We start from the raw sequence: 15,703 nt of genomic DNA on the forward strand, positions 1-15,703 counted from the left end.
GTTGGCCGGAGAAGTGTTATATTGTGTGTTTAACTTTTTGTTCACGTGAAAATAACGTATATTGTGCAGATGGAATAGCAGTTTACGTATAAGTAGCGCGAACAAAAATCAAGCTGTTTGAGACAACCTGAGTTACTGTCTTTCAGTACGGGTGCGAGTCATAGGTAATCACCAAGGACATGGAAAACAAGATCAATGCCTTTGCAACATATTGCTACAGAGTCATGTTAAAAATCAAGCGTGTGGATCGGATTCCAAATGAAACCATCTACAATCTGACCAACACCACTCCACTGCCTGCTAGAGTCAAGATTCATCAACTCAAATTTCTCGGCCATAAGTCAACTCATCTGTCAGAAGTCAGCTAGGAATAAAATGATCATCTCATTGCTACTATGTAACCTACTAATAGACGCGCTACGAGCTTCAAAACATGGTTCAAGCATGCACCAGTTAGGTGATCACCCTAATTATATCTGATTATTCCCTTTTAATTTGTCTCATTATCATTTGTTTCTTGTGAAATTATTGGTGAATAAATATATTTAGATGCATGCTTGAACCATATTTTGTACTTTGTTTTCAAAATTACAATAAAAATATGACTTGATATGCAAAACTAACAAAATAAATGGTAATTGTCGCATTTTGTCACCCATCCCCTTTGCATTTTCTTATATTACTTGGGGCACTGCCATTTTCATTGGAAGGGGGATCGCTAAGATGAGAGTGTGGAGGGGTCATATCTTTTATATACTAACATCAGCTGTAACATACAGCCTGTCTCAAATATTGTGCAAGTGGAAAGCGCCATCTTTGGCAATAGAAAATACTGTTGTGAAATGATGCTTATATCAACGTCAAGGAAGCAGTCCTAGCTTTCAAATACCATTTGTTTCATTCATTTTGGTTTCGGCAATCCAGAGATCTGCTTCACTAAACACAAATGTATGAAAACCCCTTTGTGCCACTTTTTAGAAAATGTAATACAATGTTATCATGGTTATATCCAACTACATATGCAGTGCAGTTAATAAAAGAACATTCATTTGTTGGATTAGAAATGATTATGTAACAATTGCTAAGTCAAATTTCAAACGTATACGATATGCAATATTTCGTTGACATGATTTTAATTTTACAACAGGGTGTGCACTATTTGTTTGCCTTTTAACATGTCGTGAGTGACAACAGTATTTACCATGATAAAATCATTGACATGTACATGTATTTAATTTTACAGCAGAATGTGAAATATTTATTTATCTTTAATCTGTTTCAAGTGGCAAAAGAGAATCATTACACCTGTATCATGATAAAACAGTAAAAAAATTGCATTGTTGTGTAATCAATGCATTCTTTTGATTTCACGAAGGAACTCTTGATAAACTTGACGCTATCATGTATTTTACCCTTTCGCTGTTAACTAAACATATCTCGAGATTACAACAAGGAACTTGAACAGAACAAACGGCATTTGCAAACTAAGACTTCGCCCTTGACGCGTTGTAAGCATCATGTCACAACAGTATTTTCGAATTACCAAAGAAGGTGCTTTTTACTTGCACAACTTTACTACAAAACATTGATTTTCGGTGGCTGATATACTTGGGATCACCTTGGAAAGATAAACAGCCCCTCAACTTCTGGATTTAAAAAAAATCATAATATATTGAAACATTTTACAGTTTGAAAATATGTACATTTCTATACACTAATGTATTGAGTTATGAACAGAGTTGCCTCGGTAAAGCCAGCCGACGAGCAATTTAATATTAATTTTAAATTTGTAATTGACAGGATGTGATTGCATGAATAAAATATGACTTATTACAAACAAGTACATAAGTCTATGTGTAATGCTTCAATAGTCGTGAGAGGTTTTGATATTATCGAATGTTTTATTGCTTCGGATAATGGATTATAATTAATTATTCATATCAGCGGATGTTATATCAGCGGATGTTATATCAGCGGCTGCTATATCAGCGGCCTATCCCTTTTATTATTTTATAAAAGACGCTAACGAGCTAAACATTCGTACATCAAAACAACCTTTTCCCGTTTCAGTATGTTATAAATGGTGGTTCTTTCCAAGACATTAAGATACGACTCCTGGAATTGAACACATCGTGGTGGTTCTTCGCCGTGGCCAGATAATGATTTTGCTGAAAGGCTAAAATATATTAAACTCCACTGTTTGTTGATATAAGCCTTTTGAATATTTAATAAATATGTATTATATTTTTTTTTTAAAGAGAGAAATTCTATACCACGGGGAAGCAGCGCAACACGATTGAAATGAATCATTAATTTCAAGACGGCATTGCTAAAGAAGACATTCTATTTATACATTTTCCAAATAACTTTTCAAAAGGACAGAATGGCTTGCATATAAATGCATTTGTCATTTATATGAGCTTTGACTCGTGTCCTACTAAGAGAAGGGATTGGTACCAACCCAATAATGGTTTTCATCAGACTTACTAAAAACGCTTTAAAATGACTTAAGCTAAAATTTATTTAGGCAAAAAAAAAAAGAAGAAAAATAAAAAGAATCAGTGTGTATCAATATTATACGGTAAAATGGCATGAACCCAGTTGGCGGCAGTACGAATGCTACTTTCGCTTTGCGTAATGCTTGACTTGCGAAAATTTACGCGAGCGTAAGGTGGGACTTTATTGACGCGCACAGTAACAAGACCCGAATAATTTTCACCTATTACTACTTTGTTTTTTACAGTAAAATTCACAATTTCCACCACTTGTTTTTTTAGCTCTTGTGCAGTTGATATTTAGTTTAATATTGGTATTTCCTTTTATATTCAGTGAAATCTTTTTTATCTTTACTTTTGTGCAAATTAATTTACACGTTAAAATGTATTTGCGAGGGCGCTCTAATTGTATGACATTATATCGACATTAGGTGGCGTACCTGAGTTTTAATGTAATCATTTACTTTGATTACATATAAATACATGACAAATGCGAATTTATTCTAGTACAACAACAACAAGAAAGTCAGTTAGGTCTTTTAATAATGTGCTGGGAGCTGCTGGGAAATCTGCCTGATAGCACAATGGACTGTGATAATTGCATTATGAGAAGCAATGTTACTCTAAATGTAATTGTAAGAGGAACGAGAAATAATTACATATTTTGGGGCATATTAAGAGTAGCGATTTGTATAGACCTATTGCTAGGAGAGCCCTGGGATACAAGGGATCAAAATGCATTATGATTTTTTTAATTGTGCAAGTATTACTTGTTCGATTTGATTCAATTTTGGATTGGATAAAGTGTTGATAAATAGAAACTAAAAGAATAGGCTTGGTACAATTTTCAAGCCTTCCTATTTATTTTATTATTTATTTTGTTTGTTTGCACTACTTTATGTAACTTGACTAATGCTTTCAAAATCAAAAAGAAAAATTATTGAAATATCTCATTTACTTTTTTAATTATGATTTTTTAATTAAATTCGGGAAAATGGCATTTTTTGAGTATTTCCGAAGCTATACCTTTTGTTAATTACATTTTTTTCAAGCATAGTGACCCAAAAACAGTTCCTTTTGGTTTTAATAGGTAAAGAACATTCCAGGCTACTATTATACATCAAAAAAATGAAAACAAAACAATTCTATATTCAGTTTAAGTTCATATTTCCGGAAATTCCCTAAGATATCCCAAACGGGAAATATACGATATCTCAGGAAGGGAAAGTGGTATGAAGGTCAAACAACCACCAAAATGTGCATTTTACCCACACTATAATGTCATGTCAATAACTCAATTTTGGCCAAAAGTGGATGTAAGGGCTTTTGCAACAGAGCTTTTCATATATATATATATCACTGAATAGAAGAGACCCATAACTACACATTGGCAGCAAACATAACGATATCTGACGTTTATAATTGAAATTTAGGGGGTAGCAACAACAACCCCCCCCCCTTTTTTTTACCGTGTTACAGGATATATATAGTTCTTTGGTTAAGTAACTGTAAACACCTATAAATAACCATAGCTTAAAATTATCTGATTGCTAAACGTGTATTATTATGTACATTTTACAATTTGAGTTCGGGTCGATGACACACAGCGTCATCATCCCTATATCATGTATATCTTCGTGTCAAAAATTGCCGTGATAGTACGGCTAATCCTCTCGTTTTTCAAAAGCTACGCATGGCGATTTTGTTCGAGATAGGCCGAGCGACTCAGGCTAAGCATACCGTTTACACAATATGACTATTATATGAGATACCACAGAGTTTCTATTCTACAGATTATTGTACTTACCCGGCAGAATACACAGAATCTGTAGCATCAGTATTATGTTGTACTTGTTCCGTACATGGGACACCCACATGATTTTATGATCTGAAATATGAAATGTCATTTATTTATGTCAGTAAATTGATATTGAAATGGAATAAAATGTCAATTAAATTAAGAAAGACAATAATCATAAAATTATTGCTAATAATAATTCAGAACAAGGTATTCAACAACAGCAAAAAGCATCAAAAACCACATTAATAATCTTGTAACAGCAACAAGACGAACAAAATAGTATTAGTAACAGTATCATCTGTGCCAATAACGGATACAAACAAAAAGCAGCAACAACAATTATGACAGACAGCAAATACGCCAAAGAATTGATTTTTGTTAGTAAACTTGATATTGAAATGGAATAGAGTACGGTATCAATTACATTGAGGTTGACACCAATCACCCAATAATGCTAGTAATAATTCAGAACAAGGTAGTCAACAATAACAAAAAATCAAGAACCAAATAATGATCTTGTAGTAGCAACAAGACGGACAACAGTAGTAACAATAGCATCTATGACAATAACGGATACAAACAAGTAGCTGTAACAACAACTAGAATAGACAGCAAATGTAGTAAATAATTGTATTTACTGCTGTTGCTGTTTCTTGTTGTTGAGGTTCGAAATCAACAAGAAGCATAAAACGCCGGAATACTCTCGATCTGCACCCTGTGTTCACGGGTTAGATTTGAGGTTTGTGGCATTCATTGTTTTAGGATAACGGTTGGAAGTAGCTTTCGAATGGGTTTGTGATTTAGACTAAAGTTTTTATTTATGTTATTGTTGCGTAACAGCAACGATCACGATATTAAATGAACAACACGAGGAAATGGAAAACAATACGAACAATAACTGAATAAGAGCTAAATCATAAAATTAAAAGTAAGGCACCCATCTAATTCACTATGGTATAAAAACATCGGCACGGGCCATGCTTTGTTTATCCAGTCAGTAGTATAATGATGTCTTTTACATTATATATTACAAATAAGTGTAACAAGCTTTTTAGTTATTAAAATATGAAATATTAATATTTAAGCCTTCATTAAAGAGTATGCCGCGATCCTAGGATCCTTTTATGATATTTTTCAATAGAAATCCAAAAAACATAGATTATAATCCCAAAATTTCAGTTGATTCTAATGTTTGCGAGTTATGCATGATTATGTGTGTAACGCTAGTACATATGCAAATGTGTAGAAATTCTTTTTCTGGTACACCAGAATGAAATTCAATTTGGCTATATTTGTGCTAAACGAAAATTATGTAGTCAGGTTTAAAAATCTCAATTTTTGTTTTTGAGAAAAGTGGAGGGATGAAGATTTGGATCAGAAAGCGCCCTTTTAAAAACAATTTATATCCCGTACCAAGACTGCTTCTTATTTGCCAAAATATCAAGTAACATCTTTTAACTCTAATATGTTACAGAATCAGTAAAAAATGTCTAGGGGCTTCCAATAATTTTAACGGTCATGTATTTGCAGTATTTCTTTTTTAAATATCATCCACCAAACAAATTCCAAATCTCTTACTAATACTAACGTGAAAACAATAAACATTGCGGCTAACGACATACTCACAAATTAGTCCGTGTAGATCGGTTAAAATCCGCCTTTCACATGTCCAACATAAAAGAGGTTTTCACTTGTGAATTGTTAAAATGACGCTTTTGACAAGATGATTCGTTGCTACCAATGCTGCGCATGCGCAAAGCACACAGTCGGAACCAGAACCAATTCATGTTATTTGACCATATATGCCAAAGAGGATAGTAGTCTATCACATAAAGGAATATCTCGCTCTCCGCAAAGAGGGCGAATAGAGCCGGAAATTGTCCTAAACAATACGTCAAAAGTCAGGCAAGCGCGTTGAGCGTACAGACTGTATCAAAATGATCGGTACTCATCAGTTTTGATATTTACTAAAAACTCTGCTTCTTTCAAATGCAACATAGATCCTCTTAAAAATGCTTGAATTTAAGGTTGTATGTCTTTTGATAACATGAGCCTCAAAATGATTAAGTCTTGTGTTGGATTTTTATTCGGTGGTCTTCTTCATAGCCATTGAATACTGATGGTATCAATCATTTTGATACAGCCTGTATCTTTAATTGTTGGCTTATTTTCAATAATTTTGCCAAATATTCTCTGTCAAGTGGCTTTTTTTAACTGGTTGTAAGATTCCCACGGAAAGGTATTCTAATCAGGAATTTAAAATCGGGGTTTCTCATTATGGCTCCTCCTCTTGGAACAACATTTACGACCACAGCGGCCTTCGCCATCGGGCCAAAGTGTTTTTAAAATGCGTAAAAACAACTTGGTTTTAATGCTAATTATTGCATGTTCTAGGGAAATCTGATTATCTTTATAAAATAGCCGAGTGGGCCGGATTTCGCTGAAATATTTTTTTGTTAACTTGACTTAACTGCACAGGCCGGTGTGGCCCCTTGCACTCTGCCGAGTAAGCCTCCTCCATCCAGTTATGTCTGTTGCTTGTGTCTTTGCTTCATTTGGGGTCATTCCCAAGTCCCTCTGAATTTGGTCCTTCCATCTGGTTGGTGGACGACCTAGTGGTCTTTTCTTGCTGAAGTCATTAATGTAGGCTTGGTAGGGAAGCCGATGTAGCGGCATCCTGAAGATATGCCCAGCCCATATCAAACGTCTCCGGCAGATAACATCATTGATGGAGCTAGTGATGTTGACACTCTGTCTGATGGAATTGTTGCGGATTTTGTCAAGTAGTGAAACTCCAAGCATTGCCCTAAGGCATCGCATTTCAAAAACATCCAGTCTGTGTCGATCGGATTCACGTAACGCCCAGGATTCTGACCCATAGGTGGCAATAGGGAGGATGAGCGACTGGTAGATCCTTACTTTCAGCGATCTGGTGATGTCATGGTTAGACCAGATGGTATTTTTTAATCTACCAAATGCCCAGGCTGCCAACTTTGTGCGACGTTTAATATCCTCTTCTACTGAGGGCACACTACTACCCAGAAAGACAAAGTTATTTACTTTGTCAATGGGCATTTGGTTCAGCATGATATCTCTTGGATCGTCAGACATGATCTTGCATTTTGTGGGGTTAATTTTCATTCCCCAGCTGCTGCATGCTTTTTCCAATTCATTAGTGGAGATTTGCAGGTTCTCAAAGTCCATGAGTGTGGTGTCATTTGCATATCGGATGTTGTTAATGCACATGTCACCCATCTGCACACCTGAGCCTAGATTTTGGATGTCCTTCATGACAAACTCCAGATATAGATTGAATAGGCATGGTGAGAGAAGACATCCCTGTCTAACACCAACTAGGACTTCAAACCAATCGGTGATCTTTCCATTTACCACGACTGAGCATTTGGTTTGCTCATACATTTTTGCAATGAGGCTCACCAGTTTGTCGTCTACTCCTACTGATCGCAGACATTTCCAAAGGGCCTCCCTCCATATGGTGTCAAATGCTGCTTTGAAGTCTACAGAGTTCCAGTGTATTGGAATGCGTCTTTCTTTAGCCTTTTCGAAGATTTGGCGTACTGTAAATACCGCATCTGAGGTGCCTCTGGAACTCCTGAACCCACACTGTTCCTCTCTCAGATGGTTATCTACAGTCTGTTGAATTCGGTTAAGAACCATCCTACAGAATACTTTCCCGGGATTGACAGGAGGGTAATAGCTCTGTAGTTGGCTGGGTCCAGTTTGTCGCCCTTTTTGTACACAGGGGTTATTAGACCTTTACTCCAGTCTTCAGGGATTTTTCCTTCAGCCCAGGCAGTGTTGATGATCTTCAACAACATTTGTTTCAACATGGGTCCTCCTGCTTTCAACACTTCTGCTGAGATCTTATCCCAACCACACGCTTTGTTGTTTTTAAGCTTCTTGATGGCCTCTTCAACTTCATCTATTGAAAAGGGCAAACTTGCTGTAGCAGGGTTGATAGGCTCCGGGATGGAGTTAAGTATATTACAGTCTCTGGGGAATTCTGTGTTCAGATGTTTACTGAAGTATTCCTCCCAGCTCTTCATTACTTCCTCTGGTGTTGTTTTCAGTGAACCATGTTTGTCTTTGGCTGCAGTTTGAACTTTGGTTTTATCACCTGCTAGTTTTGTGACTTTCTTGAAGAGATCATGGCTTAAGTTCTTTGCATGGGCTTCTACCATTTCTTGAACGGTATTTTCAAGAAGTTTTCTTTTCCACTGCTTCACTTGATATTTGACCCCTTTGTTCAGCTTCCGATAGCAGTTCTTGTTTGGCGCTGAGGGGTTGTTTAACATCAAGACTCTGGCTTTTCTTCTCAAGTGGCACATTTTCCTGACTTCTTCAGGTAATCCCTTCACTTGGCGAGCCCTCCTAATACCAACTGATTCTTCAGTAATTTTGTTTGTGGTGTCTCTGAACTTGGCCCACAGGTCTTCTACATCAATATCCTTCAGTTGAAGCAGGGGTTCAAAAGTACCACCAATCTTGGCTCTGAACTCTTCTGCAATCTGACTGGTGCTGACACCACTTTAGCGATCACTAGATTGTCATCTGAGCCCACATCAGCTTAGCAGTATGATCGGCAATTCTGGATGGTACTTAGGTTCTCCTGTTGAGTTATGACAAAGTCAATCATATTTTTGTATTTCCCACAAGGTGAAGTCCATGTTACCTTTCTACAGGCTTTGTGCTGGAAGTGGGTATTACAAACTGTCAACTTGTGGAGCATGCAGAATTCCAACAGTTTCTCCCCTCTGCTGTTGATCTTACCAATACCATACTTGTCCATTGCGGGGGTCCAAGCTTTACTGTCAGAGCCTATTTTGGCGTTGAAATCCCCCATCAGGATGAGTTTCTCCTTCTTATTGACTTTCTGAAGGTGATGTTGTAGCCCATCATAAAATTCATCACTCTCTTCATCACTGTGCGTAGTGGTGGGGGCGTAAACATTAATGATGTTGAGTATTCCATCCTTCATTTTGAACTTTGCTGTTAGGATTCTAGAAGAGACGGATTCATAGCTGACAAGGCATTCAAGAAGTGGCTGTGATATTAGAAGCCCTACACCTTCTCTTCCAATGCCATCTTTCCTACCTGCTAGAAGGATGGTGTATTCATCTTCGTTAATGAGTGTATCGGATTCTGTCAGATGTGTTTCGCAGAGTCCAAGGATGTCAAGACCAAATCTTCTAACCTCATCAAGGAGGATTTCCCAGTGACCTTCCGTCCTAAGCGTCCTGACATTCCAGGTTCCTATATTAATACCACTGGAGCTCCTTTTCTTTGAAGGTTCCTCTACAGCAGTCTTTGTTAGAGTTGGCTGTTTTGTCACTATTGGCTTATTTGTCACAGTGCGGCTCCTTGTATTTGAGGCCTGCTCAGCTGTGGCTTTTGTCACATTTTGGCACTTTGTCGACTTCCGGCTACTTACGCTGATCCTGGTTGTCTTCCTTGTTTCTTCCTCTGGTTGTACCTGTGGAGATGGCAACCAATCATCCGGCGGATTCTTAGCACCCCTGCCACTCTGTTGCCGACGAGCAGCCACCGGGACTCGGGGCCTTAACAGGGGGGGGTCGACTTTCATGATAGGAGATTACTCGTTAAGAGTGTTGACATGCTTTACATACTGGGCACACGGCCAATGACTTCCCAGTTGTGTAAAAATTGAAGTATTCTATGTTTAAAGGAATATATGAATATTAACTGCACAACATGTAGAACGATTCGTGATACCCAATAGTGATACAGTTGGTGTTGTTTAAGAGGGGGTGAATTTTATTTCAATTTTATATACGTCAAAATATTTTTTGAATTTACTGAAAATTAACGCTCAAAAAATGATGAAAAATCTATGTAATTTTTACATAGAACCCCGATAAAGATTACTGTATCGTTTTTATGGTAATCTAATCTTCCATTTTCTAAAAACATCTTGGGGGTTCTATGTGAAAATCTTGAATAAACTGGGGGGGACCCAACGTCTATACTCCGGGGACTATAGGCCTACAAAAAAATGGCAGACTGCCCAATACATTCCACGGACCGATATACCATGCACCAACGCACTGAATGGTCTATTGTTCTATTGTATCCGATTTGAGCGCTGACATATTGGAAAATGTTGCCAATCAATATTCATATTTTCGTAATTTGATGACTTGTGCCTGGCAGGTGTGAAATACATCTGACTGGGTGTTTTAATTACGTAACGCATAAAGGCATTGACATCATCGAATGGCTGCCTATAGTGCTGTTAGTGTTAGGCCTATGTGGGGGGGGGGGGCTGTGGTTAGTTTCTATAATAATTATTATAAGGCCTACATTTGTGACCCGTTACAGCGAAAGGTACCTTATGTCGGCTGCTACAAGTGTCTCTTTTTCCCCAATGTTGGCAGAAAATATCAAACAATAATGACAATCTGAAGTGGCGGTCATTTCAAATCATCTACAAGTCAACGAGGTTCAGGAATGTCCTCTCCTTGTTAGTGGGTGGCTACATACCTATACAAATACAATACAATGCTTTTGTAACCCCCCACTCACGCCACTTGAACAGGGATAAGCCATATCAAATAAAGACTAGGGCTGTATAACAAACAGTTCTATAGACAGGTACAAGCTTATTATCCTCTACAACAATAGGATTAATGATTGGTTTAGAATGCATTTGTTACTAGCAAAATAAGGCATATGTAGCTTCCGACTTAAGGTACCTTTTGCTGTAACGGGTCACATTTATTAGTCATTCCTTACTTTTCCTTTCCCTGTACTTATTCTTTCCTTTCTAAAGTATCACTCCCTCTTCTTTTCTCCCTTCCCTTCTCCATCCCCTCTTACTTTTTGTCCCTCTCATTCCTATCATTTTCCTTACCTTTCTATTTATTTACTTCAGTCCCCTCTCATTCTTCAAATCCCCTCCTCCACCTCTTCCTCCCTCATCCCTCCCTCATCCCCTCCCAAGACCTCTCACAGAAGAGCTGCCCCCCCCCCCTCGGTACGCCACTGTTTATGCCAATCTCCTTCTTAAAATAAAATGTCAATTTGTGAAACAACTTTTATATAGGCCTATACCGGTACTTATTATATGTTACATGTATACGTAGCTATTACCATTATACAGTACTATAGACATGCGGCTATGGCAGCCTTTAATACATTCTGATGTGTAATCATTCAGCAAGCGCATTCAATTTATTTAAATGAAGCACCTAAAGTCAGTGGCGTGACAACGAACTGTACATCAGCGGCTAATGTGTGCCTTTTGTGCTTACGGCTACTCAATCACACCCTTGGGTTTTATGGTAACAAAAGGTACTTTTCGTTCCAGTAGGCGTTTTCACGCGACTTTTGTTTGATCACTTATTGACAGTAGCCTGCTAGGTAAAGCGTTAATACACTGTCAGGTCAGCTTACCGATTTATAACACTGCCAGGTCAGCTTACCGATTTAATGACCCGAACACACATTTCGATGAATAGCTTGTCAGATTTCAAATCGGCAGAGGTGAACAATGCGTTACATAATCAATTGCTTTTACATTGTTAATAGCTCCATGCCATGTACGATACAGTCAAAATCGATATTATGTATTGTGTGCAGCACAATACACGTATTGTTGTATTTCTATGCTATACCCGAGAAATGTTGGAGTTGCCTATAACCTATATGTTTAAAATTCAATCTGGCTACCAACAACTCATGTGGTCCAATGGATTAGCGCGCTGGATTTGGAGAGTCTGTATGCAGCTGCGGCGTGGGTTCGAGGCCCGCCTCTGCCAAACTGAAATTCACTTTTAAAATTTATATTTGGGAATGGGACTGGGCGAATTTATGTATGGCGAAGAGTGGTGTGATTTACGACATCCCGCTTAACCATGCATGGCTATTATAACCAACGCTCTGCAGGGTCATTTGTTCTATTGTTTCCGATTAGAGCGCTGACATATTGGAAAATGTTGCCAATCAATATTCATGAGAGTGTACATTCAACGTCCAGTTTTCGAAATTGGGTGACTTGTGCTTGGCAGGTGCGAAATACACCTGACTGGGCTCATTAATTACGTAACGTACAACGGCAGTGATGTCATCGAATGGCTGCTTAGTGCTGTTATGTGTTAAGTTTTATAATAATTATTATTACATTTATTTTCATTTATTTTCTTTCTCTGTATTTATTCTTTCCTAGGCCTACACTAACTTTATCACTCGCTCGCTATCCTTTTCTCTCTTGCCTTCTCCCCCCTCTTTCTTTATCTATGCTCGTGCAACGGGGCATAGATATTGTATTTGTTGTGTTTGCTTACTTGCTTGCTTAAGATGAGTGGTGTCCTCGAACTACAACAGCACGCCAAACCCTTCTGTCCTGCATGGCCGTTCCCAAATCCACAACATCCAGTCCAGTGTCCTGTTTCAATACATCCACGTATGTTAGAGGGGGTCTGCCAGGTTTTCTGTTTCCATATTTTGGTGTCCAATGGATCAGCTTGGCTACAGGCTCATTTTTTGTCTGTATGCATGCCCAGCGAAACGTGTCCTCCTCTCTCTGATATTCTGTGAAAGTTTCGGTAGGTCCCCATACAGCTCTTTGTTTGTGATGTGCTGCTTCCAATTGATGTTGTAAACTGCTCTAAGCATTCTTGTGTAGCAACCATCAAGTTCTTTACATAATTTGGGAGACATGGTCCATGCTTCACATCCATAGGTTAGTACAGATTCGACGGTAGCAGAAAATAAACGAGTCTTGAATTTCCTTGGGAGAGTTGACCTCCAGATTTTGTTGAGGCTGTTGCATGCTCTCCATGCAGCTGCTTTGCGTGTTTTTACGTCTTTTTCCGTGCTAGCCATCCATGCACCCAGATACTTGAAGTCGCCATTGTTTGTCTGCATAGATATCTCTTGACTATGGTTGAAAGACATGAACTTTGTTTTTGAAGCATTCATTTTGAGGCCAACTTTTCCAACAGATGATTCAACCCTTTGCAGTAGCTCTTGTGCTTGGTGGATTTCCTCTGAAAGTAGGGCTATGTCGTCTGCAAAGTCTAAATCTGTTAGCACTTCAGGTCCTATTCGTCTGCTTCTTCTCTTTTCCAGCTGGAATCCAAGCTGCTCTTCTCTGCCTTCGACTGCCTCCCTCAATGCGTAGTCCAAAACCACCACAAAGAGGTATGGGGCAAGGGTGTCTCCTTGCAGTACACCAGCAAGTATATCAAACAGATCAGTTTCTCCATCTGGAGAAACTACTTTTGCCTTGGTATCTTCATACATTCTTGCTATACCTTCCACAAGTTGATTAGGGATTCCATAGGCTTTGAGAATTTGCAGCATCTTTCCTCTATGAATGGTATCAAAGGCTTTCCTGAAGTCTATGAAAGTTATTATTGCAGGCAGATTTTTGGCCTTCACTCCTTCAATGATCCTCCTTAGGGCCAGTATGTGGCTTACTGTTGTTCGGCCTACCCTGAAACCATTCAGAGAGTGTGTGTATAGTGGAGTATAAGAGAGAGTGAAGGCTTGGTGGGGTATTAGAGAGAGTATTTAGTCAGTCTGGTGATGTTTTAGAGCGAGTGAGTGTCTGATTGAGTATAAGAGAGAGTGAAGGCTTGGTGGGGTATTAGAGAGAGTATTGGTCAGTCTGGTGATGTTTTAGAGCGAGTGAGTGTCTGATGGAGTATAAGAGAGAGTGGGGGTCTGGTGGGGTATTAGAGAGAGTGAGGGTCTGGTGGGGTATTAGTGAGAGTGTGGTCCAGTCTTGTGGTGTTTCAGAGAGAGAGTGATGGTCTGGTAGAGTATAAGAGAGAGTGAGGGTCTGATTGGGTATGAGAGAGAGTGTGGTCCAGTCTGGTGGTGTTTTAGAGAGAGTGATGGTCTGATGAGGGTATAAAAAAAGAGTGAAGGCTTGGTAGGGTATTAGAGAGAGTGTGGGCCAGTCCAGTGTTATGAGCATTACATGTATATCAAATGAAAGCTTAAAACAAGTGCTTTCACATGGTGTTCACCAAGTTTTCGTTTGTACATAGGGGAAGGGGGTTAGGTGTGGTCACGGGCATAGATATTCGTGTTTGGTAAAACACATTACTGTGGCATCTAGTTTCTTTTTGTCCTCTCTCACTCTCCCTGTCATTCCAATATAAATATGTCCTTATCTTTCTATTATTTCTTTCTCTTCATTTGTCCTTTTTCTCCCTTCCTGTAGGCCCCCTCATTCTCCATATCCCTCCTCCCTTTTCCTCCCTCATATCCCCTCTCAAGACTTCTCACAGGGGCGAATCTTCCCCCACCCCATTCCACCGCCGCTATTTCTATGCCAATCTCCTTCTTAAAATAAAAGATAAATGGACATTTGTGAAAAAAAAAACCTTTATAGGCGTATACTTATACGTACATGTATACGCAGCGATTACCATTATAGAATACTATAGAAATGTGAACCTGGCAGCTAATACATTCTGATGTGTAGTCGATCAGCAGGGGCATTCAATTTATTTAAATGAAGCGTCTAAAGTCAGGTGGGTGATAAAAAAGATTATATCGACAACTAAAGCCCCCATTATAGACTTCATTTGGGATACGTGAGTACAATGGTACCACTTTACACATGACTGCCCTTACACATGACTGTATTGTGGTCACTTATTTATACTCGCCTGTTGGGTAAAGCGTCAATACGATGCCGGATCAGTGACCAATTTAATGGCGGAACCCATTCACTGCCCTTTGTTCGAAACAATGGTACCACTTTTATGAATAGCCTGTCGCAATCTCTAATCGGCATCAAAGGAACAAAGCATTACGTAATCTATTTCTTCTCCTTTCTATCTATCCTCCTTGATTATAACATCTAACCCATATCATGTTTATAGCAATTGTTCCATCGCGCTCATTTAGGATAAAATAATCAAATTAACAACCTCCACCTCATAAATCATGGTACCAAAGGAACTTGTATAAGCATGTATAGCAATAAATGTCATAGCGCATTGTTGTTTTGAAGCCAATTTGATTTACTGACAAGCAATGAAGGTTCGCACTTTTCCCAAACTGGAAGTTGGTTGTTAATTCAGGCAATCTATCTAATTTTACCATCAAGTTCAAACGATTCGCGATTTTTTTACAAAAGCATTTCTATGAGCAGCATACTAAAACGTCCTAAAATATCCCCGTTAGGAAAAGGGCCTAATTTGATCGATTATGCAAGTGTTGTATCTGGTTATTGATTAACAATCAATTTTGGTTGCTTGGTAAATATGAAACACTGCAAAATAGGTCAAGGTCAATAGCTGCAGATTAATACTATCCCTCCCCCCCACTCATTTTGAGAATTACCACATAAAATGGTTTAAAATATATACAGCACCGCTATCGGTTTAATATTTTATTTATAATTATT

Source organism: Amphiura filiformis, chromosome 18 (assembly GCF_039555335.1).
Source record: "Amphiura filiformis chromosome 18, Afil_fr2py, whole genome shotgun sequence".
Taxonomy (NCBI): Eukaryota; Metazoa; Echinodermata; class Ophiuroidea; order Amphilepidida; family Amphiuridae; genus Amphiura; species Amphiura filiformis.